The following is a 13,750-nucleotide window of genomic DNA, read 5'->3' as shown; positions in this document are numbered from 1 at the left end:
ATAATGAAAAGTGTTTGAAATTGAATAAATAATGCAAAACTATTTTCTATTTTCAAAAGTAATTATTTTGACTATCCAAACTATTATCTATTTTATTTTTTCAATTAAAAACATTGTTTATTAAAAATTCTTTTTGCATATTTGAGAATTTGACAAAACTATGATAATGAAAAGTGTTTGAAATTGAATAAATAATGCAAAACTATTTTCTATTTTCAAACGTTATTATTTTGACAATCCAAACTATTATATATTTTGTTATTTTAAATTAAAAATTGTGTTTATTAAAAATTATTTTTGCATATTTGAGAAGTTGACCCTCAAAAACTAAAGCAGGGTTACTTATTTTTCTTGAGCTAGTTGACCCTGAAATTGAAAAGCACTACAAATGAACTCTGAAAATGTTGAAAGTTGGCATGCTATCATCATTTCACCCACATAGCATGTGTTAAAAAGTTGAGAGGGCTACGACAAAAAATGGATGCACTTCGTGTACAAAACGGACAATCTCTCTCGAAGTATGAGGGTTTCGAACGAGAACTCAGCTCTTCCAAAGGGATTTCATTTTTTTGAACTTATTTGAACTCCATACTTTTTGTGTGTTCAAAATGTACCATTCTAAGGCACATCACAAAATTTCAACAATTTCTGACTTCATTTGGTATTCTTCGTGCATTTACTTTTTTTTTTGAGCTAGTTGACCCTGAAATAGAAATGCACTACAAATGAACGCTGAAAATGTTGAAAGTTGGCATGCTATCCTCATTTCACCCAGATAGCATGTGTTAAAAAGTTGAGAGGGCTACGACAAAAACTGGATGCACTTCGTGTACAAAATGGACAATCTCTCTCGAAGTATCAGGGTTTCGAACGAGAACGCATCTCTTACAAAGGGATTTCATTTTTTGAACTTATTTGAATTCCATACTTTTTGTGTGTTCAAAATGCACCATTCTAAGGCACATCACAAAATTTCAACAATTTATGACTTCATTTGGTATTCTTCGTGCATTTACTTTTTTTTTGAGCTGGTTGACCCTGAAATTGAAAAGCACTACAAATGAACTATGAAAATGTTGAAAGATGGCATGCTATCATAATTTCACCCACATAGCATGTGTTAAAAAGTTGAGAGGGCTACGACAAAAACTGGATGCACTTCGTGTATAAAACGGACAATCTCTCTCGAAGTATCAGGGTTTCGAACGAGAACTCATCTCTTACAAAGGGATTTCATTTTTTGAACTTATTTGAACTCCATACTTTTTGTGTGTTCAAAATGCACCATTCTAAGGCACATCACAAAATTTCAACAATTTCTGACTTCATTTGGTATTCTTCGTGCATTTACTTATTTTTTTTGAGCTAGTTGACCCTGAAATTGAAAAGCACTACAAATGAACTATGAAAATGTTCAAAGTTGGCATGCGATCATCATTTCACCCACATAGCATGTGTTAAAAAGTTGAGAGGTCTACGACAAAAACTGGATGCACTTCGTGTACAAAACGGACAATCTCTCCCGAACTATCAGGGTTTCGAACGAGAACTCATCTCTTACAAAGGGATTTCATTTTTTTGAACTTATTTGAACTCCATACTTTTTGTCTGTTCAAAATGCACCATTCTAAGGCACATCACGAAATTTCAACAATTTCTGACTTCATTTGGTATCCTTCGTGCATTTACTTATTTTTTGACCGTCGATGATGGTCGCTATTCCTTCTTTCCCTAATGCATAACAAATATCTAGCACAAGGAGAAGAAGGAAAAGAGACCCCCACAAAAAAAGTGGTTCCGCGGCACGCCGCGTGGTTCCGCTGCACGCCACGTGGTTCCGCTGCACGCCACGTGGGACTAATGGTCTTTCATTTTTTAAATGACCGTTTTAATCAAAAACAGATCTGCTACAAAAGGGATTTCATTTTTTGAACTAATTTGAGCTGAGGACTTTTTGTATATATATGTGGTCGAATGCATGATACCATGAAGTTAGAAAGGGCTAAACCATTCAAAAGTAGCAAATGAAGTTAGAAAGGGCTAAACCATTCAAATTTCGAAACTATAATGGCACAAACAGAAACTAGACATATATAAATTGGTCCAAGAATACATGATACTAGTCCAAAGAGTACATAATAATAGCTACCATAGATATATATACAAGTGTTCGACGTTCAGAACACTACTCGTCTGAATCGTCTGAATCAGAATGTCCACCTTCCTCGAGGTGACGCTGGCCATAGTTGACGACTCGAATCTTGCGGTACAACTCGTATGAAACGTATGCATCTTTTTCTACATACTCAATGTTGATAGGATCAAGTGGGGCCTTCTCCCAAAGTTTGTGCGTCACATCCCTAACCCTTAAGCAAGATAGCATTGTGCTCATGTCTTCTTTGCATTTGCATCCAAGAAGTTTCAACAAAAACAACAAAGTGGCAAAGGAAAAACTCAAAAACCCTAGCCACCATTTCAATTAAAGGAAATTTCAACTAGTTCAAAATCAATGAACCCAAAATGGCCTCAAGAAATGTTCAAACTTTCTGATAAATCATGAAAGTAAATGAGCATTGGAGAGAACTATTTTTCTTGACACTTCAAGCATTTTAAATAATTGCAAAAGCCACTAGTTTCAAATTTAAAATTTGAAATCAGAAACTATAATTTTCCGAAAATGTTGAAAGTCTTGGAAATGAGTGGGGATATTATAACAAATATTTCAGGAGATCAAAAATAGTTTTTACTTTTTGTTTTGGAGCTGAAATAATTAGCAAAGCAATAAATAGCAAAACAGAAAAACAAAAAAAGACCCAGCCCATCTCGCCGCTCGTCCCCTCCCTCGCGCCAGTAGGCAGCAGGAGGTGGCCGCCGCCTCCTCCGGCGCGGCCACGCACCTGCGTGCCTGCCTGGCCGCCGGTTCGCGCTGGCGACGACGGGGATAAGCTCCCCAGAGCCTCCCCTATCCATTCCCCGCCTCGGTTCTCCTCCTCCGCCCGGATCTCCTCCCCCTCCTTGCTGCCGCTATTAGAGCCGAGCTCGAGCTCGAGCTGGCCGCGCCCCTGGCCATAGGAACCCCTCCGCGAGCACGCCATTAGCTCCGCCTCGTCGTCCTGGTCATTCCTGCAGAAGCCGAAGCTTCCTCGCGCCCTGCAACGCCCGCAACGCCGTCGTCTTCTTCCTCCGGCCGCCGGACCTCTCCCGTCGATTCGTCGCCCCCAGGCCTTCCCCGAGCCGTCTGAGCTCTTCTCTGCACTCCCTGTGAGCATGCGGTGGTTTTCCCTAAGTTTTCCCCGTCGATCCCCTCCTCTAGCCCTAGTTTCACCGGAGCCCGACGAGCACCGCCGCTGCCGCTCGTCGCCGGTAGCCCTCCGATGTCCAGCTCGTCCTCCCGAGAGCACCAGAAGCTCCAGGACGACGCGTAGATGCCGTAGCAGCTAAGAACAAAGCGTGGATCCCTCTGGTTCAAAGCCCCGACGACGCCCGAACTTCGGCCGCTGCACCGGCTCGTCGCCGACGCCTCTTCCGGTGACCCTAGCCTCCCCAGTTGGTCCTGCCAGATCGGCCACTTCGCGAGCTTGCTGTAGCTGCCAACCGCGTGCGTTTTCGTGCTGTGCAGCGCCGTCTAGATCGCCTCCGGCGAGCCCTCCTCCGCGGGTTTGGTCGCCGGCGACCACCCTCCGGTGGCCGTCGACGTGGCCGACCATTAGGGCGTAATCGCCCTCCCCTCAGTCGCTGACAGAGGGCCCCACGCCTGGTCAAACCCCAATTAGGGGCTGGTCAGCGCGGGATTAGCCCGAGAGAGGCTGACCAGTGGGGCCCCCCTGTCAGGTTTGACCTGCACAGGCCGGCTGACCTGCTGACGTCAGCCTGATGCAATAAATGGAATTTCCAGTATAAAAATAATTCAGGAAATTGCTAAAAATTGCAAAAATCATAGAAATTAATCTGTAACTCCAATGAAAATAATTTATATATGAAAAAGTATCAGAAAAATTCAAGGATTCTGATTATGCTATTTTCAGCTATGTTTGAAAAAGTTAAAGAACCCTAAATTGTGAAATAAGGATTAATTCAATTCTTTTAATCACTTTATAAATGGAATTTGCAAAAAAATCCAAATTTTATTATAAATGCAATGATCACACACTGCCCTAGATATAAATCAGTACCATAACATGACATTTCATGCATGTTAACATTAAGTTGATCTGAGCATCAGGTCGAATCAATTAAACCGGTATCCGAGAATACCCGTTTGAATTGCTATTCGAGTGTGACTCAAATCAACTCTAAACCTAAAACATCTTGATTATAATAACTTATCACTTTGCATTCTCATGCCATGCTCATGCATCATTTTGATTGCATATGATTGTTATTGAATGTTGCCATTCATTTCGGTAGGCCCCGCACCCCCGGATTCCACCGAATATCCGTCTAACGGATATCGTTCCTCCTCTGAGCAACAAGGAAAGAAACCCTTTTGATCATCCCGATAACACCTATGTTCTTGCTCCTGCACCTATTTATTGCATTAGGATCAAATGCTTCAATTGCTTTTGCCACGATAGTTGGACCCACTTCCTTTGCATGACTTAACCTTGTCACAGTAAATAGCCGAACCTTGCAACCAAGCATACCTGGTAGTTGCTTGAGCTATAATGTGCCTTATCCTGCTATGCATGCTATGCTTAGAGTTGTGTATGGTCTGTCATCTGGGAGATGAGCAGAAATGTGGAATGTGTTCGGTGAGAAAAGGTCGTGTGTTGAACTTGATTTGGTAAAGGTACCGGTGAAAGGCTGTGTAGGAGTACATGGCGGGTTGTTTCATTGGAACCGTCCTTAGGAACTGAGTTCCGTGTATGTAATCCAAGACTAGATACTACCACATGCTGGGCCCTGAAATATGACCCCGCTCGGCCTATTAATCGCGTAGTACTCGGTCCAGGAGTTGCAAGTAGTTTCTGGTGTTTATAGTAATGCTGGAGGCCGTGCATGGTGCTGACCTGAGAGGTGGACCGTGATGCGGTAGGCAGTGGCACGGTGTACCAAGTGGCACCCGGATGGTGGGCTTAGGAACCCTGCGCACATTGTTTGAGGCCGTGGCGGAAACCTCGGCCGGACTTCCGTACGGGTTACTCTTAGATAGGCGATAAACCTGGACTAGGTACTAGTGTGGTTAACGGTCGTGGCCGACTCCCTCGCTGGGCTTCCGCTTGAAGGTTGCCGAGGTGCATAACGTGCACATGGCGATAAGTGGCGTGAGCGTGTGTGACGAAGTACACCCCTGCAGGGTTATGATCTATTCGAATAGCCGCGTCCGCGGATATGGACTACTTGGAGACATATGTTGTTCATAGATAACTTCAACGGCTACTCATAAAATTGTCAAGATAAGCGTGAGTGTCGTGGACGGCATTTCCGTATGGAGACGGAATGATTCCACGATAGTGTATTGTTGTGGTGTTAGTGGACTCGTGTGCGAGAAATCAAGTTGTCAAAACTAATTTCAAAAAGCAAGTTGTCTAGCCACAAGTCAAATGCTGGCTTTCCGCATGAAACCCCACAATACCTTCTTGATACCTTGCATGAGTAGTTAGTCATCCTAAAGTCTTGCTGAGTACCTTCGTACTAATGTTAGCTTAATAAATGTTGCAGAGGTTGCTAATGACCCTAATGGAGGGTTCTTCATAGACATCAAGGACGACGAGTAGCTGGTGTCCCAGCTACGATCTGGCCCTACGTCGGCTCTGTAGTATAGTCAGGCCATGTGCCTTCTAGTTGCTCTGTCTGTACCTAGACAGTTTATAACTCTTCCGCTGGCTTGTATTGTATTACTGCTATTATGGGTCGTGAGACCCTTAATGTGTAATAATATGTGTGTGGCTCTTCTGAGCCTCTTAAATAAAGCTTGTATGTTTATGGTTATGTTGTGATGCCATCGATGTATCTATACATATCGGTATGCCATGCGTACGTGTGTCTTACTTGATATGTATGGGGTTCGAATACCTAGTCGTGAACTTTAGTAGGACTCCTTACAAGGAAATGCCCCTTTGTGATCCAACGAGCCTTGGTAGTTCGCTACTGCTCCGGACACATTGGTTGACCGGCATGTGTCCTTCTTAGCTGCTGTGTCTGTCCCCTTTGGGGAAATGTCACGCGACGTAATGGAGTTCTTGTAGCTTGCTACGACTCATCTACGTTCGTTGATGACCGACACCTGCTTTGTTGGGTCATGTATGCCTGTCCTTGTGCGGAACTGCCACTTTGGTTTATGACTAGACATGTCGATCCGGGTTCTTTGACATTGGAATGCTAGCGACACTATCGCATACGTGAGGCTAAATACGCAAACGGTCCCGGCTAAGGTAAGGCTACAGCCATGGAGTTAACCGTGCGTGAGACCACAAAGGGATGCGATGTGTTACAGGCTGGATTCCTAGGGCTTAGGATCGGGGTCCCGACAGCGTTGGTTTCAGAGCCTGACTCACTGTAGGATTACTAAGCCAAACTGGTCGAAGTTGAGTCTAGAATTGCTTTAGTTATATATAAGGGAATTGTTTGTGGAAGGGAACGTAACACTCTTGTTCTCTTCTCAAGATATTCTATTCTGGTCATCCTCGTCTTTTCTGCGGGAATTAAGGACTAGGTTACTCATCTTCTCCTAGGCTTGGATTTTTGATCGGTAGATTATAGGACTAAGGATCGAGAGATATTGGGTTTCTTTTATTCCTAGGAAGCAGGAAGCAAGTTTGATGATCAGAGAGTTGAACTTGATAGTTGAGTGGTGACGCTATTTCTTTTTGGGTTGTCTCAAAATTTGTTTTTGAGCAATTACAGCCGTTATGCTTCCCAATTTTGCATTCAGAGCTCTAATACTTTTTGCATTACTCTCTATTTACAGATGCCTGGTCGTCCTTCTCGTCAGGTGGTACGTTTGACCAGGAGCATTGATGTACCAGGTCATACGGCCATGCTGGTCAGGGTGATGTCGGTGTGCGGTTACCGCTGGTACCCCGAGTACACAGTGGAGGAACAGTACCGAGACTTCAACCAGAGCCAGTACATTTGCACTGTTAGGGTATTTCCAGACTACCCTGGAGCGGAGAAGCCAATCCATTGGTCCTATGGGTTGGGAGTCACTGTTGACATGGCAGTACAAGATGCTGCCTATTTAATGCTGACTATTATGAGAGCGAGACATGCACTGCTGCAGAATTCAGAGTTCTGTTATGTTCCGGCCTCTCAGTCTAGCGAAGAGGGATACCTCAGTGGAGTCTATTTTGATTCCTCTATGGAGGACCCACTTCTGCAGTCCACTGTTGAGATGCTAGAGAACAGAGACAAGGATGCTCGTGCTCTCCGCATGGAGCTTTACGCTACCTGTGCCCGTCTGTGGACAGCTTTGATGCAGCTGGCACCGGTAGTCCAGACAGGGTATGGAGAGATGGAGATGCTGAACCCTGTTAGGACCCATCTTCCGGCCCACGTTGACTGGCCAGCTATAGGAGGAGTCACACCTCTTCGGGGACCCCTCTTACCACCAGTCAGGGGACCAAGGCCACATCCGTGTCCTTATGGATCCCAGGGATCTCAGGCTAGAGTGTTTCCTGATCCGCAGGTTGAGCTTCCGGGTCATGGAGGTAACCCCTATGAGATGTTCTATGCGGATGCCTGAGCTATGAGCGGAAGGATAGTATGGTAGTAATGTGAAACGAATTCCGGAGGCCTAGATAAATAATGTATAGGAAGCTTGTAAGCCTCTGATGAGTAGTTCCACCATTTCAGTAGTTTGCTCTTTGAGTAAGTTTGTACTGAACTATGTAAGGGTGTGTATGAACCATGGTGTATATATAGCAGTTGCTTGTTACCATGTTGTTCGGATATTCATTTCCGCATTCCGTGTGTTTAGTACATTCTTAATCCATAGTTAGTATTGATATGATATTGGTCTAAACTATGAGTTTGTTTGTCAGGATGGTGTTCCCAGGTTGAACCATGCCCCTGCTCATGAGCAAGGTGAGGGTAGTCAAGCGTCGCAGGAAGACCTGCCTCACCCACCTTCTCTGGTAGAAGTGATGCTTGAGGCAGAAAGAAACAAAAGGGAGACCAACCGACTGCTAGAGCGTATTGAGCAGAATACGGCTCGACAGCCAAGGAATGCTGCAGTGTCCCTCAATGACTTTGTGAAGCTGAATCCTCCAAAGTTTCATCATTCCGTCGATCCCCTCGACGCTGATGACTGGCTGTGCAGCATTTCACGCAAGATTCGCTCTGCGAATGTGTCTGAGGCCGACAAGGTGACCTTTGCGGCGTATTTCCTGGAGGGACCCGCCAATCTGTGGTGGGAGAATTTTGAAGCTATGCGTCCCGCTGAACCAGTGGCCACATGGGCAGACTTCAGTGTAACTTTTCGTCTGCACCATATTCTAGAGAGCGTGATGGACAGAAAGAGAGAGGAGTTCTGTGCCTTCACTCAGGGCAAGTTGTCTGTGGATGCCTATAGCCGCGAGTTCGGTAACCTCGCCCGCTATGCAACAGAGGAGGTGTCTACTGACGCCAAGAAGCAAGCAAGATTCCGTAAGGGTCTGAGCCCTGAGCTCCGTCGAGATCTGCGCCTCCATGAGTGTGCAAGCTTTCAAGCCCTGGTCAACAAAGCGATCAGTGTGGAGACTGGTCATACTGACTTCGAAGCCACAAGGAAGCACTCCCGTGACTTTGGCTCGTCTTCTGGTTCCGCGTTTCCAAAACGCATGTTGTGGGTTCCAAACAGTTCTGTGCCGCCAAGATACACTCCGAGGCCATCCTACATGGCGCCTCAGACGAATCAGGCCAACCCTCCAGCAAAAGCTTATGGTGGTCCAGCTAGCAATGCTGCACCACGTGCCAACCAGGTGATATGCTACAAGTGTGGAGAACCAGGGCATTATTCCCGTGAGTGTCCTCAGAATGTGGGTGCCAAGCAACCCGGAAAATCCGTCGGGCAGGCCAAGTCGGCTAAAGCGTTTTATGTGAAGCCAACTCCTGCACGTGGCCGTGTGAACTATGTCTCAGCAGAAGAAGCTGCAGAGGATCCCGACGTCATGCTGGGTATGCTTCTTGTTAATCATCACCCAGCGTCCGTTCTCTTTGATACTGGGTCTTCTCATTCCTTCATTTCAGAAAGTTATGCACAGTTGCATAACATGTCATTTTTTGATATGCCAATCCCATTGGTTGTCCAAACCCCTGGTAGTAAATGGCAAACCTCTAGGATAACCTATGACAATGAAATTCTAGTAGACAGGCTAGTTTTTCTAGCCTCATTGATAGCGTTGAAATCTTCGGATATTAATATCATCTTGGGCATGGACTGGATGTCAGCTCACTATGCCAAGATTGATACTCACTCTAGAAATGTCGAGCTTACCCATCCCTCGGGTGAGATAGTAAATGTCTCTACTCGAGTTGCCAAATGCCAACTCTATTCCCTAAATGCCAACCCTCTTCCGGAACTTGAAGACATTCCGGTAGTCCGTGACTTCCCGGATGTTTTTCCAGAGGAACTGCCAGGAATTCCACGTGACAGAGATGTAGAGTTTGTGATAGATCTTGTTCCGGGAACTGTCCCAATAGCCAGAAGACCTTCAAAGATGGCACCCCTGGAGCTAGCCGAACTTAAGAAGCAATTAGATGAGGCCTTGAACAAGGGTTTCATTCATCCTAGCTCTTCTCCTTGGGCTTGTCCCGTCCTCTTCGTCAAGAAGAAAGACGGAACGGATCGGATGGTTGTAGATTACCGACCAGTTAACCTGGTCACCATAAAGAACAAATATCCGCTCCCTAGGATCAACGATCTGTACGATCAGCTCGCTGGATCCTCAGTCTTCTCCAAAATGGATTTGAGGTTGGGATACCATCAAATCAAGATTAAGAACGGGGACATTCCAAAAACGACCTTTGTTACTCGTTATGGCCAATATGAGTACACCGTTATGTCCTTCGGTTTAACCAATGCCCCAGCCACCTTCTCTCGACTGATGAATTCAATCTTTATGGAGTATTTGGATAAATTCGTCGTAGTATACCTCGATGATATTCTCATCTACTCCAAGAATGAACAAGAACATGCCGAGCATCTAAGGCTGGTATTGATGAAACTTCGAGAGCATCCCCTTTATGCCAAATTTTCAAAATGTGAATTCTGGTTACCAGAAGTGACCTATCTAGGCCACGTAATCTCTGGTAAGGGTATTGCTATCAATCCCGAGAGAGTTCAAGCTGTCCTTGATTGGACTCAACCTGAATCGGTTAAGCAAGTTAGGAGTTTTCTTGGTCTAGCGAGCTATTGTCGCCGCTTCGTCGAGAATTTCTCCAAGGTTGCAAAGCCTCTGACTGAACTCCTCAAGAAGGATAAAAAGTTCGAGTGGACACCACAGTGTGAGCATAGTTTTCAGGAACTGAAAAGACGCCTGACCTCCGCACCTGTGTTGCTACCACCAGATTTTTCTAAGGACTTTGTTATCTATTGCGACGCCTCGCGATAAGGATTAGGTTGCATTCTCATGCAAGATCTTCATGTGATTGCATACGCATCTCGCCAGTTGCGTCCACATGAGGATAATTATCCCACACATGACCTTGAGCTTGCAGCTGTGGTCCATGCATTAAAAACCTGGCGACATTACCTTCTGGGTAATCGTTGCAAAATATTCACTGATCACCAAAGTCTGAAGTATATCTTCACCCAGCCGGATTTGAATCTCAGGCAAAGACGGTGGGTTGAGTTGATCTCGGATTACGACTTAGGGATAACTTACACCCCGGGGAAGGCCAATGTTATGGCCGATGCACTAAGTCGTAAATCTTATTGTAACAATTTGATGCTACAACAAGGTCAACCACTTCTCCATGAGGACTTTCGGAAGTTGAATCTTCATATTGTTCCTCAAGGATTCCTTTCTACCCTGGTGGCGAAGCCTACTCTTAAGGATCAAATTATAGTTGGCCAAAAGCGTGACAAGGGTATATCACGGATCAAGGAGAATATTTTTAGCGGAAACGCTAAAGAATTTTCCATGAATGATCAAGGTGTGGTGTTCTTCCAGAATCGTTTAGTGGTTCCTAAGAACCCACATCTAAGGCAGTTAATCCTTGAGGAGGCTCATGATTCCCCTCTCACCATTCATCCTGGTAGTACTAAGATGTATCAGGACCTACGCCACAGGTTCTGGTGGACTAGGATGAAGAGAGAAATTGCTGAGTTCGTTGCTAACTGCGACGTTTGTCTTCGAGTTAAGGCAGAACATCAAAGGCCTGCTGGCACCCTTCAACCTCTAGCTATTCCTGAATGGAAATGGGATAAAGTTAGCATGGATTTCATTAACGGATTTCCCAAGACCAAGAAAGGAAATAATGCTATCTTTGTGGTCATTGACCGTCTTTCCAAAGTGGCTCATTTTCTTCCTGTTCGTGAGAGTATACCAGCTAGCCAACTACAGAGTTATATATCTCTCGAATAGTGTCTCTTCATGGTGTTCCCCTGGAAATTAACTCGGACCGTGGGAGTATCTTTACTTCTCGCTTCTGGGAAAGTTTTTAGAATGCCATGGGGACTCACTTATCTTTTAGCACTGCTTTCCATCCCCAATCAAGTGGTCAAGTAGAAAGAGTGAATCAAATCCTAGAAGATATTCTCCGAGCTTGTGTTATTTCGTTCGGTATGAATTGGGAGAAGTCCCTTCCATTTGCCGAATTCGCTTATAACAATAGTTATCAATCAAGCTTGGGCAAAGCCCCTTTTGAAGTTCTCTATGGACGAAGATGTCGAACACCTCTTAATTGGTCAGAAACCGGAGAGAGGCAACTCTTTGGCCCGGACATGATCCAGGATGCAGAAGAGCAGGTTCGCATTATTCGTGAAAAGTTGAAAACAGCCCAGTCTCGTCAAAAGAGCCAATATGATCGTCATCATAAGGCTGTGACCTTTGAAGTTGACGAGAAGGCTTATCTTCGGGTTACACCTTTGAAGGGTACCCATCGTTTCGGTATCAAGGGCAAGATGGCTCCTCGTTACATTGGTCCTTTTCGCTTTCTTGCCAAACAAGGAGAAGTTGCCTACCAGTTGGAACTTCCTCCGCATCTTTCCAAGGTTCATGATGTTTTCCACGTCTCGCAACTCAGGCGTTGCTTTTCGGATCCTATCCGTGAAGTGGACCACGAAACGCTTGATCTCCAAGATAACCTTTCTTACCGAGAATACCCTATGCGTATTCTTGATCAAGCTGAGCGTACCACTCGACGTCGAAACCTCAAGTTTCTTAAAGTTCCATGGTCAAATCATTCTGAAAAGGAGGCAACTTGGGAAAGAGAGGATCGTCTCCGACTCGAATATCCTGCGTTATTCCCGACGACTTCTAAATCTCGGGACGAGATTCTTTTGAGTGGGGGTGAGTTGTCACATCCCTAACCCTTAAGCAAGATAGCATTGTGCTCATGTCTTCTTTGCATTTGCATCCAAGAAGTTTCAACAAAAACAACAAAGTGGCAAAGGAAAAACTCAAAAACCCTAGCCACCATTTCAATTAAAGGAAATTTCAACTAGTTCAAAATCAATGAACCCAAAATGGCCTCAAGAAATGTTCAAACTTTCTGATAAATCATGAAAGTAAATGAGCATTGGAGAGAACTATTTTTCTTGACACTTTAAGCATTTTAAATAATTGCAAAAGCCACTGGTTTCAAATTTAAAATTTGAAATCAGAAACTATAATTTTCCAAAAATGTTGAAAGTCTTGGAAATGAGTGGGGATATTATAACAAATATTTCAGGAGGTCAAAAATAGTTTTTACTTTTTGTTTTGGAGCTGAAATAATTAGCAAAGCAATAAATAGCAAAACATAAAAACAAAAAAAGAGAAAATGGGAAAAGTCTTACCTGTCGCCCAAGCCAGGCCCAGCCCATCTCGCCGCTCGTCCATCTCTCGCGCGAGTAGGCAGCAGGAGGTGGCCGCCGCCTCCTCCGGCGCGGCCACGCACCTACGTGCCTGCCTGGCCGCCGGTTCGCGCTGGCGACGACGGGGATAAGCTCCCCAGAGCCTCCCCTATCCATTCCCCGCTTCGGTTCTCCTCCTCCGCCCGGATCTCCTCCCCCTCCTTGCTGCCGCTATTAGAGTCGAGCTCGAGCTCGAGCTGGCCGCGCCCCTGGCCATAGGAACCCCTCCGCGAGCACGCCATTAGCTCCGCCTCGTCGCCCTGATCATTCCTGCAGAAGCCGAAGCTTCCTCGCGCCCTGCAACGCCCGCAACGCCGTCGTCTTCTTCCTCCGGCCGCCGGACCTCTCCCGTCGATTCGTCACCCCCAGGCCTTCCCCGAGCCGTCTGAGCTCTTCTCTGCACTCCCTGTGAGCATGCGGTGGTTTTCCCTAAGTTTTCCCCGTCGATCCCCTCCTCTAGCCCTAGTTTCACCGGAGCCCGACGAGCACCGCCGCTGCCGCTCGTCGCCGGTAGCCCTCCGATGTCCAGCTCGTCCTCCCGAGAGCACCAGAAGCTCCAGGACGACGCGTAGATGCCGTAGCAGCTAAGAACTAAGCGTGGATCCCTCTGGTTCAAAGCCCCGACGACGCCTGAACTTCGGCCGCCGCTCCGGCTCGTCGCCGACGCCTCTTCCGGCGACCCTAGCCTCCCAGTTGGTCCTGCCAGATCGGCCACTTCGCGAGCTTGCTGTAGCTGCCAACCGCGTGCGTTTTCGTGCTGTGCAGCGCCGT

The sequence above is a fragment of the Hordeum vulgare genome, chromosome 7H (assembly GCF_904849725.1).
Source record: "Hordeum vulgare subsp. vulgare chromosome 7H, MorexV3_pseudomolecules_assembly, whole genome shotgun sequence".
Classification (NCBI taxonomy): Eukaryota; Viridiplantae; Streptophyta; class Magnoliopsida; order Poales; family Poaceae; genus Hordeum; species Hordeum vulgare.
This window is presented reverse-complemented; position numbering follows the sequence as displayed.